Genomic DNA, 21,780 nt, shown 5'->3' with positions numbered 1-21,780 from the left:
ACTCTAACAACTAGCATGTCTGACTACACACAGAGAAGCCATTGAAATCCACAAGCAAGTAGACAATTTCAACAAAAAGGAAGAAACCATGAAAATGAACACAATCTGGCTACCAGTATTTTTTAAAAAAATCTAAAATCATAACAGCAAATAAAGAACAACACTCAAACACAGGGGGATTCCTGACAGGAAACAATCAGGTCCAGCTAATGACCTGCGAACAAAGGATTTTCCCAGGCAGTAAGAAGTCAGACCTTGAAACTGCTAGGCCAATAAATGCTAATCAAGGTAGCCAATTGAAACATTCACACCTACCTCAAATAGACAAGAGTTCTTTCTCCCACCCTGGTCATTCCACAGATATACAAACCCCATTTTCCTAGTTTCCAACAGACCTCACAACCTCTGAGGATGCCTGCCATAGATGCAGGCGAAACTTCATGAGAGAATGCTTCTGGAACATGGCAATACAGTCCGAAAAACTCACAATAACCCAATAAGTTTATTCTTATATCCCTCCATCATCTCCCCGAAGGGACTTGGGACAATTTACAGATGGCACAAAGTGCCTAAAAACAAACATAAAAGTGAGCACAATCTAAAATACAATAAAATAAAACCCATGCACATATAAAAATATCAACTCAGACTTAATCAAGCTGTGATCCTCTAACCGTGGAGGGATTGTAAACACTGGAATAAAATAAGTGCCAGTTGCAGTAATGGAGAGAGGGCATGGCATGAAGTGCAAGGTGTGTGACTATAGCTATATCTTAATAGAGATATTTCTCAGGTTGAAACAATCTGCTTCTGCTATTTGCTTCATAGCTGGAAGTTTGAACAAAGCTTTTAGGATCCACAGACTATTGCTGGGCAAGTAAGGAGAGCTAAAGGGAAAGTACAGGCAGTCTGCGAGTTACAAACATCTGACTTACAAATGACTTATAGTTACGAATGCGGGTGAGACATTCACTAGGAAGAGAAATTCACCCCTGAGAAGTTATCATGGGGGAAAGGGGTCTCCACTGAAACTTTATCAACAACCTTTGTTTCCACAACAAACCAAATTTTTCAAAATCCAATTATAACATGGACAGAAAGTGAGGTGAAATCCTCTGAACAGGGAAAGGCACAGACAACTAAAGAAACATCACTGGGGTGTTAACCCTTGCCTATGTTATCCAAAGCTATATTTGGCTGGAATCACACTTTAAAAATGTACTTGTTTCAACTTACAAACAAATTCAACTTAAGAACAAACCTACAGAACCTATCTTGTTCCTAATTTGGGGACTGCCAGTAGTTTGAAAATTTAAAGATGACCTGCCCATGAAAAAAGGAAACATTCAGGTTGGACTTTGAAAATGCCAGGCACCATCTGCTTTATGGCAGGACCAAGGTGTGGTGGGGTAAAAAAAAAGAAGAAAGCAGCTGATCAAACAGGACTCTGTAGACCATTTTATTATTCTTGTTATAATTAACTAATTTGATTCATGCTCCTAGGCATTCAGCAAGGTTCACAGCCTGCCCAATGGCTATCAGGAAACAGTGCGTGTTAAACATCAGGAGAATATTTCTAAGCTTGTCTCATTGATAAGTACTCCGCACTAGTCATTCAACTTGTCAGGCCATATGAGTTAATATTAAATAGGTAAAAGGTTCTAAACCTTCCCTTAATCACAATGAGTAATGGGTGGGATTTCAAGAAGGAGAGGAAATTTAACCCTAGGTGGAAGAGGAACTGCTGAAACAGTACAGCAGGAAAGCTAAACGTTGTTTTAGAATAGGCATGGGCAAACTTGGACCATCCAGGTGTTTTGGACTTCAACTCCCACCATTCCTAACAGCCTCAGGCCCTTTCCTTTCCCCCCTCAGCCACTCCTTGCCATGAAGGTCTTGCTAAAGGACTCCTGAAAGATGCCCATCCAACACAGTTAGAAGACCTTCAAAGGTGGAGAGTCCTCCACCCCCAGAGCCAGTTGACTCCACTGTGAAACAATTATTTTATTACAGTGGTTCTCAACCTTTCTAATGCCACAACCCCTCAATACAGTTCTTCATGTTGTGGTGACCCCCAACCATAACATTTTTTTTTTGCTGCTTCATAACTCTAATTTTACTACTGTTATGAAATGTAAAGTAAATATCTGATATGCAGAATATATTTTTATTCACTAGACCAAAATTGACACAAATACCCAATATGCCCAAATTTGGTGGGGTTGGGGGGAGGGGGATTGATTTTGTCATTTGGTAGTTGTAGTTACAATCAATAACAGAATCATAGAGTTGGAAGAGACCCCATGGGCCATCCATAATGCTGAAAAGCATTATGAGCATTATGAACTCCACCAACGATAGAACGGAACCAATCTTGGAATACAGAACTCCCATCACCAACAGAAAATACTGGAAGGGTTTGGTGGGCATTGACCTTGAGTTTTGGAGTTGTAGTTCACCTACATTCAAACCATGTAGAATCAAACCATGATGGATCTGGACTCAACTTGGAACGAATACGCAATGTGTCCAAATGTGAACACTGGTGGAGTCTGGAGGAAATGGACTTTGACATTTGGGAGTTGTAGTTGCTGGGATTTATAATTCACCTACAATCAAAGAGTATTCTGAACCCCACTGAGAGAATTGGGCCAAACATCCCACACAGAACCCCCATGACCAACAGAAAATACTGGAGGGACTTGGGATGAATTGACAGTGATTTAGGGGATATACAGTTCACCTACATCCGGAGAGCACTATGAACCCAAATGACTATGTCAAAGGGAATACTAAAACCATCAGAAATATGCACTTTCTGATGGTCTTTGGTGGCTCCTCTGAAGCCCCGTTGTGACCACCCAGATGTTCCGACTTCAAGGTTGAGAAACACTGCCTTAAGATATTTCAAGATGACGATATTGTTATTCTCAGCCTTGCCTTCCCCAAAGATACCCAACTTCATAAGTCATCCTTCCTCAGGCTTGATTCACAGACCCTTGATTATCTTGGTCACCCCTTCCCTGCACTCATTCCAGCTTCTTAAAAGCACTGTATGTGAAAGTGATCTAAAAGAGCAGAGGTGAAATGTAAGTCACCACAATGATGAAGTGACTAAAAAGTTGTGAGGCTCAGAACAGGACACTTTCAAGGTGAGGTCTGATCAAAGCAGAACAGATGGGCACTACACTATATATTGTTTGCGAACACAGAAATGCTGGAACACTCTAACAACTACCATGTCAGACTACACAGAAAAGCCATTGAAATCTACAAGCACGTGGACAATGTCAACAGAAAGGAGAAAACTATGAAAATCTGGCTATCAGTATTAAAAAAAACCCTCTAAAATCAGGACAGTAAATAAAGAACAGCACCCAAAAAGCAGGGGAATTCCAGACAGGAATTAATCACTGTCAGCTATCACACACACATACCCCACCTGCAGCAAAGAATCCCCCCAGGCAGCATCCAGCCTGGCTTTGAAGCTGCAAATGCTAATCAAGGTGGCCAATTGCAACATTCACACTTGCCTCAAGAGTTCTTTCTCCCACCCTGGACATTCCAGAGATATATAAACCTCATTTGCCTCGTCTCCAACAGACCCCTCAACCTCTGAGGATGCCAGAGATGTGGGTGAAACGTCAGGAGATAATGCTTCTGGAATGTGGTCATACAGCCTGGAAAACTCACAGCAACCCAGTTGAGTTGTCCCTCCACATTAGCAGTTTTGAATTTGGAGGATCTGATTAGATCAGTGATTCATAGCCCGTGGGTCCCCAGATGTTTTGGCCTTCAACTCCCAGAAATCCTAACAGCTGATAAACTAACTGCGATTTATGGTAGTTGTAGGCCAAAATACCTGGGGACCCACAGGTTGAGAAACACTGGATTAGATCCTCCAATGCAACTCTATTGTCAGTTTCCTCTAGATGTGCTAGGGAACCTAGCAATTTCTAGAGAGAACACCTTTAGGAATCTCTAAGCTCTTCAGTGTTCAGTTTCCAGCAGATGACTATAAAGTTGTGCTGAAAAATGAACATACAACCGTCAAAACATGGCAATTAACGTTTGTTTTAGTTTTTGTGGTGATCCTATGCCCTCAATCCCAGTAAATGTGGATGGCCGACTGCATTTATTCCCTTCCTTGCTATGGATACTAAACACCTGTTGACATTGGCTAGAATTGCCCTGGCTTTTGTTTGGTCACTATGTCATACTGTTGACGTAGAGTTATAAAATAAGTTCTGCAGCTCTAGATTATTAAATAGAGTTTTCTGTGGATGAGCAGATGGCGACTACTGGATAGCATATGATAGCATATCAGAAACTAGAGCTGATGTGGTCTATCCAATGCAATTTTTGGAATCAGTATCCCCAAAAAACCAAACCAAATCTAGTTGATTAAAAACTGATTCCTAAACATTTTGGTACTAATGTTGGAAAGTGGTCCCTCAGCAAGTGGCCCCTGGTCAAGGTGGTCTCTGGTCAAGGTGGCCCCTGGACAAGATGTTCTCTGGTCAAAGTGGCCCCTGGTCAAGGTGTTCCCTGGTCAAGGCGGCGCCTGGTCAAGGCGACCCCTGGTCAAAGTGGTTCCCTGTTAAGGTGGCCACTGGTCAAAGTGGTCCTTGGTCAAGTTGGCCCCTGGCCAAGGTGTCCACTTGTCAAGGCAGTCCCTGGTCAAGTACTCCCCAGTCAAAGTGGTTCCTGGTCAAGGTGGCCCCTGGCCACTTCGACCAGTGAACATCTTGTCCAGGGGCCACCTTGACCAGAGACTACCTGGTCAAGTACTCCCTGGTCAAAGTGGTTCCTGGTCAAGGCGGTCCTTGGTCAAGATGGCCCCTGGTCAAGGTGGTCCCTGGTCAAGGGTGTCCCTGGTCAAGTACTCCCCAATCAAAGTGGTCCCTGGTTAAGGTGGCCACTAGTCAAAGTGGTCCCTGGTCAAAGTGGTCCTTGGTCAAGTTGGCCCCTGGTCAAGGTGGACCCTGGTCAAGTACTCCCTGGTCAAAGTGGTCCTGGTCAAGGTGGCCACTGGTAAAAAAAAGTTGGGAACCACTGGCCTATAGCTTAGAAACCACCCCGAGTCCCTTTGGGGAATATAGGGTGGTGTACAAATAAAGTTTTATTATTATTGACTCATCTTTCACCTGTGGCTTAGTTTTAGAGCTTTTTCACACTTTGTTTTCAGGTGAGGTGCCTCCCATCCTAATTTTCCTATCTAAATATGACTTATAGACCAAGCAGAGGCCAACTTGGGCCTTCCCCCCCGCCCCCTTAAGCGGCTGAGGGGGAAAAGGAAGGGGCCCGAGGCTCTTAGGAATGGTGGGCGTTGGAGACCAAAACACCTGGAGGGAAGGCCCAAGTTGGCCCAGACCTGGTCTAACCTCTTGCCTTTCCCTAAGAAAGGGAAAAGGGGAGTTGAGAGGTAGATAGACTTCTCGAGTTCTTTATGAATCGATGGGGAGCTTCAATGGAGAGGCCAGGCCAGACCCAAGGGTCCCCACCCAGGCCCGCCCGCTTCCCCCGTCCTCACCCCTTTCCGCTCTGAGAAATCCCCCGCCTGGGATGCCGGCTGGCTCCGTTCCCAGCAGATAAGATCTCAGGCTCCCTCTCCTCCTCCTCCGAGGGCCCGGCACACAACGCAGGCTCCTCCTCCTCCTCCTCTTCGGTGTCAACTTGTTTTGGCAAGTTCCGACTCCGCTCGGGACATGGCGAGAACAGCCCCGGGGGGCGGCGAGGCTGGGGCGGCGAAAGGAGCAAGCAGAGCAAGAAGGGCAAGAGCAGGCGCTCCGTCTTCCATGAAACCAGGAGGACCCCAAAGCACCTGAGCGTCGAATGACGGGCGCTTCCTCTATTTAGGGGCGGACAATCAAGAAGAGAAGGAGCCCCTTTTGTAGGTCAGGAGCTGGAGGAGGAGGAAGAGGAGGAAGAGGAGGAGGAAGAAGGGCCAACGCCGCCTTCGCTGCTCTTCTTTTAATCCGATCAGGGCGCACAGCCAAGCAAGCGCGCGCGCGCACGCCCGAGGATGCCCCGTCTGCGCACGCGCGCGGCGCCTCCTCCTCGCCTCCCAAAGGGGAGCCCAGAGCACCCCGGGGGCATTGGCAGAAAGGGGGGGGGGATAAGTGAGGGGGCACAACTGTCCCCACGAGAGCGAGAAGGAGCGAAAAAGTAGGAGAGGACACCACACCAGTTCTGTTTGGTAAGATCTCCAAACTCTAAAATCAGGAAAGTAAATAAAGAGAAAGACTCCAAAAATGCAGGGGATTTCCAGACAAGGATCAATCAGGGCCAGCTAACACCTCCCAACAAAGGATTTCCCCCAGGCAGCAACCAGCCAGGCCTTGAAGCTGCAGGGCCAGCTAACACATCCCAACAAAGGATTCCCCTAGACAACAACCACCCAGGTCTTGAAACTGCAGGCAACAATCAGGGCAAGCTAATACCTCCCAACAAAGGATTCCCCCAGGCAGCAACCCACCAGGCCTTGAAGCTGCAGGCAACAATCAGGGCCAGCTAACACCTCCCAACAAAGGATTCCCCCAGACAGCAACCTGCCAGGCCTTGAACCTGCAGGCAACAATTAGGGCCAGCTAATGCCTCCCAACAAAGGATTCCCCCAGACAGCAACCCACCAGGCCTTGAAGCTGCAGGCAGCAATCAGGGTCAGCTAACACCTCCCAACAAAGGCTTCCCCCAGATAGCAACCCGCCAGGCCTTGAAACTGCAGGCAACAATGAGGGCCAGTTAACACCTCCCAACAAAGGATTCCCACAGGCAGCAACCAGCTAGGCCTTGAAGCTGCAGGCAACAATCAGAGCCAGCTAACACCTCCCAACAAAGGATTCCCCCAGGCAGCAACTTACCAGGCCTTGAAGGTGCAGGCAACAATCAGGACCAGCTAACACCTCCTAACAAAGGACCCCCACGCAGCAAGCAGACAAGCCATTCAATGCTAATCAAGGTGGCCAATTGCAACATTCACACCTCCCTCAAGGAGACAAGAGTTCTTTCCCTCACCATTATTTCAAAGATATATAAGCGTCACTTGCCTAGTTTCCAACAGACCTCACAACCTCTGAGGATGCCTCCCATAAAGTGGATGAAAGTGGAAAAATGCTCAAGTGTAATGAGGTCCTCTAAAAGCAGGGGAATTCCAGACAAGAACCATTCAGGGCCAGTTAATCCCCTCCCAACATAGGATTCCCCCGGCAGTAAGAAGCCAGACCTTGAAACTGTCAGGCCATTAAATGCAAATCAAGGTAGCAAATTGCAACATTCACATTTGCCTCGAGCAGACAAGAGTTTTTTCTCCTACCCTAGACATTCCACAGATATAACCCCCCCCCCCCTTGCCTAGTTTCCAACAGACCTCACAACCTCTGAGGATGCCTGCCATAAATGCAGGTGAAACGTCAGGGGCGAATGCTTTTGGAACATGGCCATACAGTTCAGAAAAACTCACAGCAACCTAGACAAGAGTTCTTTCTCTCACCTTGATCATTCCTCTGATATATATATATAAACGTCACTTGTCTAGTTTCCAACAGACCCCACAACCTCTGAGGATGCCTGCCATAGATGTAGACGAAAGGTCAGGAGAGAATGCTTCTGGTACATAGCCATACAGCCCAGAAGACTCACAGCAACCCAGATCCACTTGCCTAGTTTCCAAAAGAACCCACAACCTGTGAGGATGCCTGCCATAGATGTAGGCGAAAGATCAGGAGAGAATGCTTCTGGAACATCACCATACAGTCCGGAAGACTCACAGAAATCCAGATCTACTTCCCTAGTTTCCAACAGACCTCACAACTTCTAGGGTTTCTGCCATAGATGTGAGCGAAACGTCAGGAGAGAATGCTTCTGGAACATCGCCATACAGCCTGTAATACCCACAGAAACCCCAGATCCACTTGCCTAGTGAACCCCACAACCTCTCAGGGTGCCTGTCATAGATGTGGGCGAAAGGTCAGGAGAGAATGCTTCTGGAACACAGCCCGGAAGACTCACAGCAACCCAGATCTCCAAAAGTTTGCCACAAAGCGCATCTCCAATCAAGACCGGGGGGGGGGGGGCATCCCGGAGCCGGTTTGGAGCGAGTCCCGGATGGGGCATCCTGACCACCAAGCACGGAAAGGCTTGCTTTTCCTTGGCAGACCGTTGCCTAGTGAGCAGCCGCCGCCACAAAGCCTGAAGCCGGCTTGGAATCGCATTAAAGGATGAGTGCGGAGAGGGGCCCTTCCTCGGGGATGAAGGCGGCAGGAGAGCAGCGGCAGCCTGTCTTCCTGCTTCATCACACTCGAGAACGAACCCACTTGAAATCCGGCTTCTGCCTTCCGCAGAATTGTGGGGTTTGTAGTTCAGCGAGGCTGTCCAAGGCTCCTCCCTGAACTACAAAACCCAGAGGCAGCAACCGGATTGAAAATGGATTCATTCTCGAGTGTGATCAATAGTTTCTCCGCTGCCCTGTTTACAAGTGGGATGACTGGCTTCCCGATGATGTCAGAGCTGAAGGCAGGCTTGTGGGTCTCTCCCATTTGCTACTGGGCACCAACTATTCCCACACCCCACCCCCGAACCCCCCAAAGCCCCTTCCTGCCTTGCTGTCTCCCCCCGGGAAAGAGGGCAGGCAGAGCACGCCCGCGCGCGAAGGGGAGCCTAAAGCACCTGCTGTGAACCTGTCAAAGGGAAAAGGAAGGGGAGTCCGGGCGGGTAAGAGGCCCACTGACTGGGGGAGGGCGGGGGCTGGCTCACCGTGTCCGACCGAGGAGCGCGGGGTCGAGGCTTCCGCGCCGCCGGGTCCCGCGAGTGCGCCGAGAAAAGGCCGCGGCTCCGGGGTGTTCCCCGCGTGGCGCCTCCCGGCCCCGCCCTCTCTCCCCGAGGAGCCGCCCCTGGGATCCGCCTCGCCCCCACGTGACCCCCACGGGCAAGGAGCCGGGGAGGGGAGGGGGAGAGCCCAGTGACCCATCTGCTCTGGGACTTTGGGAGGGGACAGAGGAGCGCCCACACACTTGAGCTGAGAAAGCTGCCGGCCTTGGAAAACTACCGCTTCCCGGATCCCAAAGCGATGTCGAGCTGTATTGAGACTACTATAGAGTATGTGTTGTTCATTCAGTCAGTCACTTCCGACTCTTCGTGACCTCATGGACCAGTCCACGCCAGAACTCCCTCTCGGCCGTAACCACCCCCAGCTCCTTCAAGGTCAATCCAGTCACTTCAAGGATGCCATCCATCCATCTTGCCCTTGGTCGGACCCTCTTCCTTTTACCTTCCATTTTCCCCAGCATAATTGTCTTCTCTAAGCTTTCCTTTCTTCATCTTTGTCTCTACTATCCTTCCCTCCAATGAGCAGTCGGGCTTTGTTTCCTGAAGTATGGACTGGTTGGATCTTCTCGCGGTCCAAGCAGGCATGTAGGGGGGGGGGGGGGGGGAGAGGGGCTTGAGGGGCTTCAGCCCCCCCCCCCCAAATTCTCATGGTGGTTCGCGAAAAGGCCTTACTGGTGCATTATTTAAACTGTTATGTTTATTCATATCATGATCTGATCACCCTACTCAATATATCCCATATGCATGGGGGTATTGGGGTAATGATACAAAAGGTTTGCTAGGGTAGACCCTCTTTCACTCAGACTCAGCCCCCCCCCCCCCGAAACTCACCCCCCTTAACCCCCCCTGAAAAAAATTCACCCCCCCCCCCCCGAAACGAAATCCTGGCTACGGCCTGGGTCCAAGGCACTCTCAGAACTTTCCTCCAACACCACTTCCTTCACTCAGCCTTCCTTCCACTCAGGTGGGAAGGTAACAGTACTCTCTGCAGTCAAGCTGACCACATGGCCAGGCCCATAGCCAGGATTTCGATTGGGGGGGGGGGGCTGAGTCTGAGTGAAAGAGGGTTTGACCTAGCAAACTTTTTTTATCATTACCCCAATACCCCCATGCATATGGGATATATTGAGTATGGTGATCAGATCATGATATGAATAAACATAACAGTTTAAATAATGCACCAGTAAGGCCTTTTCACGAACCACCATGAGAATTTCGGGGGGGGGGGCTGAAGCCCCTCAAGCCCCCCTCCCCGGCTACATGCCTGCACATGGCCTTGGGGGTGTCTATGGACAACGCCGGCTCTTCGGCTTAGAAATGGAGATGAGCACCAACCCCCAGAGTCGGACACGACTGGACTTAATGTCAGAGGGAAACCAGCTTACCTGTCTGAACCTATCTCTCCTTATGAACCATCTAGGAAGTTAAGATCATTTGAGGAGGCCCTGCTCTCAGTCCCGCCTGCTTCGCAAGTGCAATTGGCAGAGACAGAGGACAAAACCTTCTCAGTGGTGGCCCCTCGCCTATGGAATTCCCAGGGATATTAGATCAGCTCCCTCCTTACTGGGCTTAATGTCAGAAGAAAAACCAGCTTACCTGTCCGAACGTATCTCTCCTTGTGAACCATCTAGGAGCTTAAGATCGTCTGAGGAGGCCCTGCTCTCAATCCCACCTGCTTTGCAAGTGTGATTGGCAGAGATGAAGGACAGGACCTTCTCAGTGGTGGCCCCTTGCCTATGGAATTCCCTCCCCAGGGATATTAGATTGGCCCCCTCCATCCTGACTTTCCTGAAAAAAATTAAGACCTGGCTCTTTGAGCAAGCTTTTGAGAATTCAGCAGAATAGATAACATGAAACTATGAATGATGAACATGGAATGGCCAGATGATGTTACTGAAAAACAATTTTAACAAGATGATGTCGGTGACTACTTGTTTTAATACTTTTTATATATGTTTTTATATTGTTATTTTCACTGTTTTTAATCACACTTTTATGAAAGCATGGCATCGAATTGTGCCAATCTGTAACCTGCTTTGAGTTGCCATGTGGTTGAGAAAGGAGGGCTATAAATGTCGTAAATAAATAATAAATAAATTCACCTTTACCTATAAGGTTGTGAAATATGGACAAACATCACTTCTGGAAGCATTCCATCATTGCTGCCAATCTCTTGGGAAGACAGAGAAATGCTGACATGGGATAGGGAAAATGAACAATATACTGAGTAGCATTTGGTGGACGCTGATACTAAAAGACAAGGGAGTTATGGATGGATAGGAGTTTTTCAAGAGTGAAATACTCAAGGTGCAATTGCAAACAATGTCAACAAAGAGAAAAAATAGGACAAGTGCAAAGAAGTTAGAATGGATGTCCAAAGAACTTCTAACTGTGCTAAGACTCAAAAGAGGCATGCACAAGATGTGGAAAAAAGGAGAAATCACCAAAGAAGAATTCAAACCAATAGCCAACTCCTGAAGGGAAAAGGTTCGCAAGGCTAAAGCACAAAATGAACTCAGGTTTGCCAGGGACATTAAAAACAATCAAAAGGGCTTCTTTGCTTACGGCAATAGAAAAAGGACGAACAAGGAGGTGATAGGGCCTATGCGAGTAGAAATGGGGCAATGATGACAGGGGATAGGGAAAAGGCAGAACTGCTTAATGCCTTCTTTGCCTCAGTCTTCTCACAAAAAGAAAGCCATCCTCAACCTCAGCAAGATGGAATGGATGAAGGAATAGGGGAAATTCAACCCCAAATTGGGAAATAAGTCATCCAGAAATGCTGGCCACTCTAAACGAGTTCAAGTCCCCAGGGCCAGATTAACTACATCCAAAAGTATTGATGGAACTAGCGGAAGTTATTTCGGAACCATTGGCAATCGTCTTTGAGAGTTCTTGGAGAACGGGAGAAGTCCCAGCAGATTGGAGGAGGGCCAATGTGGTTCCTATCTTCAAGAAGGGGGAAAACGACGACCAAGCAATTACCGTCCAGTCAGCCTCACGTCAATACCAGGCAAGATAATGGAAAAGATAATTAAGGAAGCAGTCTGCAAACACTTAGAAAAGGATGCTGTCATAGTGAATAGTCAACATGGTTTTATCAACAGCAAGTCATGCCAGACTAATCTGATCTCTTTTTTTGATAGAGTTACAAGCTGGGTAGATGCCATGGATGAAGCGTATCTGGATTTCAATTAGGCCTTCGACAAGGTCCCCCATGACCTTCTGGCAAACAAACTAGTCCAATGTGGGCTAGGCAAAACTACAGTGAGGTGGATCTGTAATTGGTTAAGTGGACGAACCCAGAGGGTGCTCACCAATGCTTCCTCCTCATCTTGGAAAGAAGTGACGAGCGGAGTGCCGCAGGGTTCCGTCCTGGGCCCGGTCCTGTTCAACATCTTTATTAATGACTTAGATGAAGGGCTAGAAAGCAGGATCATCAAGTTGGCAGACAACACCAAATTGGGAGGAATAGCCAATACTCCAGAATACAGGAGCAGAATTCAAAATGATCTGAACAGATTAGAGAGATGATTAGCCAAAACTAACAAAATGAAGCTCAACAAGGATAAATGCAGGATATTCCACTTAGGCAGAAAAAAATGAAATGCAAAGATGCAGAATTGGGGATGCTTGGGGATTTCGGAGTCTTCATGGACAGGAACATAAACATGAGCCAACAATTTGATGCAGCAGCTAAAAAAGTCAATGGGATTTTGGCCTGCATCAATAGTATAGTGTCTAGATCCAGGGAGGTCATGCTACCCCTCTAGTCCGCCTTATTTGGCCACACCTGGGATAACACTGTGTCCAATTTTGGGCACCACAATTGAAGGGAGATGTTGACAAGCTGGAATGTGTCCAGAGGAGGGCGACTAAAATGAGCAAGGGTCTGGAGAACAAGCTCTATGAAGAGCGGCTTAAAGAGCTGGTCATGTTTAGCCTGAAGAAGAGAAGGCTGAGAGGAGACATGATGGCCATGTATAAATATGTGAGGGGAAGTAATAGGGAGGAGAGTGCAAGCTTCCTTTCTGCTGCCCTGGAGAAAGTGGAACAATGTAATGGAACAATGGCTTCAAACTACAGGAAAAGAGATTCCACCTGAACATTAGAAGGAACTTCCCAACTGAGAGAGCTGTTCAACAGTGGAACTCTCTTCCCCAGAGTGTGGTGGAGGATCCTTCTCTGGAGGCTTTTAAGCAGAGGCTGGTGCTTTGAATGTGATTTTCCTTCTTTTCCTGCTTTTCAGCAGGGGTTGGACTGAATGGCCCACAAGGTCTCTTCCAGCTCTATGATTCTATGTAATGAAATGGCTGGATGAATTTATGAGATATAGATAGATAGATAGATAGATAGATAGATAGATAGATAGATAGATAGATAGATAGATATAGATATAGATACAGATATATAGATATTATTTGCATTTATATGGTGACCGTATCACCCTGAAGGGGACTCAGAGCAGCTTACAAGATATATATACATACAATATATTATATTATTAGCACAGTACAATATCAGTATTATATATTACTATATTTACTATATCATTATATTGTAATATTATTAGTAATATTACATGTAATATAGAATATATAATTATAATACAATATTATAATTATTAGTATTATATTGTCGAAGGCTTTCATGGCTGGAATCACTCAGTTCTTGTGGGTTTTTTCGGGCTATATGGCCACCTTGATTAGCATACAATGGGCTGACATATTATTTGAGAACAGAAAAATGCTTGACCACTCTCACAACCACCATGTCAGACTACACAGAGAAGCCATTGAAATCCACAAACGTGGACAATTTCAACAGAAAGGAAGAAACCATCAAAATGAACAAAATCTGGCTACCAGTATTAAAAAATTCTAAAATTGCAACAGCAAAAACAGCAGGGAGAAAAACAGGCAGGGACATCTAATCACCTTTCAAGAAGAGTTTGTTCCAGGCACAGTCAGCCCATTGTATGCTAATCAAGGTGGCCAGTAGAAAGACTCACACCCAGCCCAACTTACAAAAGCCCTTTGTCTCACCCTGGTCTTTCCACAGATATATAAACCCCTTTTTTCCCAGCTCCAGCAGACCTCACCTCTGAGGATGCTTGCCATAGATGCAGGCGAAACGTCAGGAGAAATGCCTCTAGAACATGGCCATATAGCCCGAAAAAACCCACAAGAACTGAGATTAGTATTATAGTTATTATATTATAATATTATAAATATTCTATGTATATATTATATGAATATGTAGATAAAATATATTATATTATATTATATTATATTATATTATATTATTAGCATAGCACAGAAGACAAGGTGGAACTCTGCCCCCCCCCCCCCCCGCCCGCGCTCACTCTGTTGAAATACATCAATTAGCATAACAAGTTCTGACCTCCCCTCATTTATTTTATGCACACCAGTATTTCTCAACCTTCCTAATGCAGTCCCTCATATTGTTGTGATCCCCAACCATAAAATTATTTATGTTTCTACTTCACAACTGTAATTTTGCTACTGTAATGAAATGTAATGTAAATATCCGATATGCAGGATGTATTTTTATTCACTGGACCAAATTTGGCGCAGATACCCAATATGCCTAAATTTGAATACTGGTGCGGTTGGGGGAGGGGTTGATTTGTCATTTGGAAGTTGTTGTTGATGGGATTTATAGTTCACCTACAATCAAAGAGCATTCTGAACTCCACCAACCATGGAATTGAACCAAACTTGGCACACAGAACTCCCATAATCAACAAAAAATACTGGAAGGGTTTGGTGGGCATTGACCTTGAGTTTCGGAGTTGTAGTTCATCTTCATCCAGAGAGCACTGTGGACTCAAGCAATGATTGATCTGGACCAAACTTGGCACAGATGCTCAATATGTCCAAATGTGCACACTGGTGGAGTTTGGGGAAAACAGACCTTGACATTTGGGAATTGTAGTTACTGGGATTTATAGTTCACTTACAATCAAAGAGCATTCTGAACCCCACCAATGATAGAATTGGGCCAAACTTCCCATACAGAACTCCCATGACAAACAGAAAATACTATATTTTCCAATGGTCTTTGGCGACCCCTCTGAAACCCCCCTCGTGATCCCCCAGGGGTCCTGACCCCCAGTTGAGAAACACTGCGGTACTACTCCTCCATGTGAGCAAAGTGAAATATTGAGGAAATAACTGGAGGAAAGAAATGTCAGCTCTCCAAAAAAAGAAAAGAAAAAAAAAGAGAGGCACTAGCGAGCATGTTTTAACCTTTGTTGGAAAATGGAGTGTACCAAAGGATTACTGGAAAAAAGTATGCTCACTTGCTGCCTCTTACATGTAAAGTCTTCTTAGTTCATATTGTGTGCAAGTGTTCTTGTGAGATACAGGCTGAATATCCCTTATCCAAAATGCTTGGGACTAGAAGTGTTCTGTATTATAGATTTTTTGGATTTTAGAAAATTTTCAGGTCCATAACAACATAACTTGGGGATGGTTCTGTGGAAGGGTCACATGTCTAAACACAAAATTAATTTTAAGTTTCATATGACCTTATAGACATGGCCTAAAGGTAATTGTATGCATAATATCTTTAATTACCTTATGCATGAAACAAAAATTTGCAATTCTGAACCACCAGAAAGTAGAGGTGTCACTATCTCAGCCATTCACTTGGAAAATTTTGAATTTTGGAGGATTCTGGAATTCTGCTTTATGAATCGTCAAGCTGTATAACTATTATTCACATTATTAATCGCACATTTGGAAACAGCACACTTGTTGCAGTCAATGTCTTCTCCCTACCTAAGTAAATCCTGCACAAATCTAATTATTCCACTTGGTGCATCACCATTATTCCTAGGCTGTGGTCATCTGGGTGGTGGTAGACCTCAGTTCTCATTATCCCCAGTCATTAGCCATATTGGTTGAGCCATAATCCACAGCTTCCTCAATCTTATCCACATGAAAACATAGCTGTATGACATTCCTATGTGCAGGCTAAGCAATTATTATCATATTGCACAGAATCAAGCACCCAACTTTCTTGAGGCATTTAAAGTCTACTCCATAAGAGAAATAATGTGACGTAAAAGTCAGACTCTTTGGTACTCTGAACTGGTTTGTCTCTTTCTTCACAACATAATCCCAGGTTAAAGTCACCACCCTGCTAATGGCAAATCTTTTAAGAATTAAGGAAGTGTGTAGGATTAAAATAATGACAACTGGAAAAGCTTTTTGTGGGTGGAGATGCCACTGAAGATCATCTAGCCTTTTGTTTGATTCTCTGTAGAAACAAGATAAATATTCCTTTGCTCTGGTGCAAGGTTATCATTGACATCACAGCCAAAATAACTCCTTATATATAATCTCCAGCACTCAGAAAAGTATGCCTTATAGGTCACTCTATAGGGGAAAAGCTATTATAAGAAGACACCATGAGGCCTGCACCATTGCAACATCACAACTTTACATGCTTATCACTTTTGCTGCCATGGCTGCCTGCACTACCTTTCTTGGTATCTCAGGTCAATAAAGGTAATTAATGCTATGATCAGCTGAAATTATATGTTGTTATACCATAATGGTTCAGAAGCATAGGGAGAAATATATTTATCAAATTAATCTTAAGATACAAATAGCAATCTACTACAAAAGCAATTAGAGACTCGTAGGTGGGATTTGTGTTGTAAGGGTGGGTCACTGGTATTACAATACACGTGCGAAATAGCCTTTTATTATAAATTGTACTTCAGCCAATATCAGATGTTCTTTATACATCTAATAATATTATTTATGATAGAAGAATGAAGAAATGGGTTATAAAAGGATTAAGAAGTCAACAAGATTGTTTGGAGATAATAGCAAAACAAGTAGGCACACTACCATTGCAAAGAAATGAAATGTCATGACAGTAGATGTAGGTTTAGAAATCCTAAAAAAAGAAAAAGAAGGACCAGTGGATTAAACATGCCCTAGATATTTAGCATTGCATCTTAGAGAGAATAGCTCTGTTATTATTGTTGCAAAAAGACAAATAATCTTGTTGCTGTTTATTCATTCAGTCACTCATGGACAAGCCCACGCTAGAGCTCCCTGTCAGCCGTGTCCACCCCCAGTTCCTTAGAGGTCAAGCCAGTCACTTCAAGGATACCATCCATCCATCTTGTCCTTGGTCAGCCCTCTTCCTTTTTCTTTCCATTTTCCCCAGCATCATTATCTTCTCCAAGCTTTTCTGTCTTCTTATTATGTGGCCAAAGTACTTCATCTTTGGGTTGTTATAGGTTTTTTCGGGCTATATGACCATGTTCTAGAGGCATTCTGTCCTGACGTTTCGCCTGCATCTTTGGCAAGCATCCTGAGAGGTAGTGAGGCCTCACTTCTGGAACTCACTACTTCTGAGGATGCTTGCCATAGATGCAGGCAAAATGTCAGGACAGAATGTCTCTAGAACATGGCCATATAGCCTGAAAAAACCTACAACAACCCAGTGATTCCAGCCATGAAAGCCTTCGACAATACTTCATCTTTGCCTCTAATATTCTTCTCTACAGTTAGCTGTCGGGCTTTATTTCCTGGAGTATGGACTGGTCTGATCTTTTCATGGTCCAAGGCACTCTCAGAATTTCCCCCCAACACCAGAGTTCAAAAGCATCCATCTTCCTTCACTCAGCCTTCCTTATGGTCCAGCTCTCACATCCATAAGTTACTATGGGGAATACCATTGCTTTAACTATGTGGTCATTTGTTCTCAGTTTGACGTCTCTACTCTTAACAATGTTATCGAGATTGGTCATTGCTCTCCTTCCAAGAAGGAAATTATTTCCTGGCTGCAATCTGCGTCCACAGTAATATATGTGCCTAGAAATACAAAGTCTGTCACTGCCTCCGTGTTTTCTCCCTCTATTTGCCAGTTATCAATCAGTCCGGTTGCCAGAATCTTGGGGGGTATGTTTAACTGCAACCCAGCTTTTGCACTTTCTTATTTCACCTCTTGTTACAAAGTAATACCTTTCAGATAAGGCTTCTCAGCTCCTCTTCACTTTCAGCTATCAAAGTGGTATCATCTGCGTATCTAAGGTTGTTAATGTTTCTTCCAGCAATTTTGTCTCCAGCCTTAGAGTCATCTTATAGTATTTTAAAGATGAACAGATTTTTTCTTCCTTTTGTAGACCATATCCAAATTATTAGGGACACAGAGTGTTATCAACTATGTTTATGTGTATCTGTATGTTTTATAGAGAAAGGGCATCTTGGACATAAAAAAGGAAATATTAAAGTGATATAGGAAACCTCTATAGAACAATGGCCATGCACAACAACAGTGATTTGTGATACGAGTTATCCCAGTAGCAGTAGTCCAAATGTAGTTAACACGTGCATCAAAATTGGAAAGAACTGTGTCTCACCAAGCCCAAATGTAAACACATCTGAAGAAAGAGCCACATTGGGTTAGACCAAAAAGCCATCTAGTCCAACCTATATATATATATATATATATATATATATATATATATATATGTCCAAGGGAGGCTTATCAGTGAGACACAAGTCTATGTTCATCCTCTGCATTGTATTCCCTAGTAAGTGCTATATAAAGTCATGCGGTCCCTCATGAGAGCCAGTGATTTGAGCACCGGATTAGGACTGTGGAGGAAGGGGGCTCAAATCCCCATTTAGCCATGGAAACCCACTGGGTAAACTTGGGCAAGTAACACTCTCAGGAAAGGAAAGCCCACTGACTCTCTGGAGAAATGAATATCTTTTAACTTTGTCTCTGGTGGTTCGGGAAGTCTGCCACCTAGAAATGGCAATGCAAGGTGAATTAAAATTAATCACTATCTTATTAAAGGCAAAATAACCCTAAAGTGCATACCCCTTAGTATCCATGCCATGTTTCACATGTGTGTGATTTCATGGAGCTCAAGATAATGATGTAGACAGATGCGCAGAGGTTACATTTTATTTTATTGATATATAAGAGCCATCAGAAGAATGCTACACTTTTCCCTTGAAATCCCCTTGTTACAAAGTAATACCTTTCAGATGGTGCATAAATTACAGTGACTGTTTACAATAATGTCTTCATAATATTGCAATAATGGCTTTGGAACACAGAGTTTCAGATAAGACATTAATGAGTATCTAGGGCAGCATGTTTCCTTTCACCTTTATCATAGAAATCAATATCTGGATTTCAAATATGTTCCCCTCAAGTTGCTCATTTCAACAAGGAAAATATAACTTTCATATACTTGAAAGGTCTCTTTGTAACAGAAATAGCAAGTGGTGCAATAAATTAGGTTGCTTATGTTCCAAATGAATGTTTTGATTTGATCAGTGATAAGAATTTTCTGCCAAGAAAAGCAGAACTAGACAGGTTGGGACCAATGTATTCTTGCAGGAAACTCTCTGGTATAAGCTGTCGTCAGAATAGCAGCATGATCATCAAGCTAGTTACAAATCATACTTTATACACTTTCCAGAGCAATTTCTGTCTAGAATTGAAATATCGGATTTTTATCTTTTTCACTTGTGATTAACATCAACAATAAAAAGGCAGATTTTAGAAAGTAAGCACACAATTAGAAAAATTCACAAACATCATAAGCATAAGATTAATTTTCTCCCTTCACATGTGTTATATTTCAGCAACAGGATGAGCAATTATATGCATTGACGATAAGCCTCATTGTATTCATTGGGGTTTACTGTGTACATAAGGATTACAGCCTTAAGTACTGAAACCCAATTGAAACACTCTATTATTTTTTTTAAAAAAATCTTTACTGAGTTTTAGCGAGGAAAGTGATATGAAATGGATTGTTGTAGATTTTTGGGTTATATGGCCATATTCTAGAAGCATTCTCTCCTGACGTTTCGCCTGCATCTGTTGCAGGCATTCTCAGAGGTTGTGAGAGGTTTTTTTTACATACAGAATCTTTGCACATTCAGAGAACAATGTGAAAATGCACATTAAGCAGTTAGAGAACATATTCTGCACTATATATGTACCTTATGCCTGCCCATTACAATATTTGATGGCTCCCAAAGCCTAATGTAAGCTGGAGATGTAATCATGTGTTTCACCAATTGCACCCTAAAAGCACAAGTTATCTGGACGTTGAACAGCTTCTACCAAACACTAAACTGAAGTGCAAGAGTCTCAGTTCATGAGGATGTCTCCCCCAACATGCTACATAGAAGGAACATCTTATGTTCACCAAAAAGGTGAGAGAAGAAGAGTTAAGTAATGAGTCGTACAAGTTGTTCATAAATTTATTAATTACAGGTGAGGAAATAAAAAATGTAATAAACATAAATCTGGAAGAGCTTCCACTTTAGATGGATTTACCCATCAGTTCTTTAAAACCTTTGCTAAGACATTGCTTCCACATCTTAAGTTCCTTTACAATTCTAATTGACACAGATTGACACACTTGTCTCTCTAAGCTTTGCACAGAATCTGAAAAAGTAGAACATAACATACCTTATTACCATTCCAAAGCCAGAACGAAATGTTCAGTAGCACAGGTCTCTTCTTACCCAGTGTGCCAAAAACCCTGTCTGCAATCCTAACAACACACATCAACAAATCTATTATTTAGTATGTATCTACAGATCAGAGAGTCTTGTTTTGTTAACTGGCAATTAGCCAGTGCAATCAGAGGACTATTGAATGCCAACAAATCAAACCTAGTCATTATTTATTCCCTGTATGTAACAAAAGCCTTTGATCATGAAAATTGAATTATTGACATTCATATTTCGGATTACTAAATTATATAGGGATTGGCCCATTCTCCCCATACAAATGCATTTCCGCATTCAAGAAAATGGCTTGAAAAACACTCATTGCCTCTGGAAGGGTTATGAAAATTATGATCCACATATAGTTTACATATCAGAAAGTAGCTCATGAGAACCAAATAATAAAAAAAACGCACTAACTACTTGTCAGAATATTCAGATTACAGAGTCCCCTACTTTTCTTGATATTTACAATACACAATTGATGGACAGAGTCACTAATACTAGTATCAACATGTCTAGAAAAAGTGATAATATTAATGGACTAAAGTCATACAACTTGATTGAGAGAAGATGGACTTTGAGATTGTTGGAGAACCTGATCCATAACCTTATAGCAATCAAAGATGAGAGGTAGGAATTGGTTTATATCATTTGCCATTGTTTTCTTCCCCCAAGAAAAATACTGAAGTTTTAGGAAGGTAAGTTGAGTTTAAGATGATGCTCTATAGGGCTTTTATATAATATGTATGTTACCCCTCAGGACTGGCAAATGTTTTAATGAACATACATCACTGACTCCCAAGAACTGCATTGGCTTTCAATTTGCTTAAAGCTCAGTTCAGATGCTGGTGTTGATCTAAAAAAAAAACAGCACTGCAAATAACAAAACTGAATCTAAAGTTAACCAAAAACTGATTTGTAACCTTTATGGTACTAGTGTTGGAGAGTGGTCCCTGGTTAAGTTGTCCCTGGTCAAAAAAGTTTGGGAACCACTGGTCTAGTGCATCACCTCAACCTTAACGTCTCCCTACCTGTCCATTACCCCTTGCTGTCCATGTCTGTTTATTACTTCACAAGGATAGCACCACTCCAAAATGTAAATTGTTTTCATGAGACTTCCCCATTTTATGACTTTGCTTCTGAGTGAGTTTCCAATTCAAAAGAATTATAAATTACTTTTGTATTTCCCAAATATATAGACACTGTGCCTTCAAACACATCAAATATATATATATATATATATATATGTATGTATGTATGTATGTATGTATGTATGTATGTATTGTAAGTTGCCAGCATTTTCATTTTTTGAGTATATTCTGCAAAAGGGAGGTGTACTTATGAGTGCCAATCCTGGTTTTTGGTTTCAGGAGCTTGCATAAACTGAACCATTTGCAAAACAGCCTTTTCCCTAAAGGGA

At 43.5% G+C, this 21,780-nt stretch overlaps 1 protein-coding gene across 2 annotated transcripts in view; it reads right to left on the bottom strand.

The window, feature by feature from the left end:
- The window catches only part of ELOVL7 (ELOVL fatty acid elongase 7), a 68,875-nt gene extending 60,016 nt beyond the window's left edge, over positions 1-8,859 (bottom strand). The window contains exon 1 of one of the 2 annotated variants that reach the window (XM_060761527.2): positions 8,755-8,859. The gene's annotated coding sequence lies outside the window, so the exon portion shown is untranslated. Of the gene's footprint in view, positions 1-5,533; positions 5,976-8,754 lie in introns of those variants that run through there. The other variant, XM_060761528.2, reaches the window with a different exon arrangement.
- Between the last annotated feature and the right edge of the window lie 12,921 nt (positions 8,860-21,780).

This window comes from Anolis sagrei, chromosome 2 (assembly GCF_037176765.1).
Source record: "Anolis sagrei isolate rAnoSag1 chromosome 2, rAnoSag1.mat, whole genome shotgun sequence".
Classification (NCBI taxonomy): domain Eukaryota; kingdom Metazoa; phylum Chordata; class Lepidosauria; order Squamata; family Dactyloidae; genus Anolis; species Anolis sagrei.
This window is presented reverse-complemented; position numbering and strand designations above follow the sequence as displayed.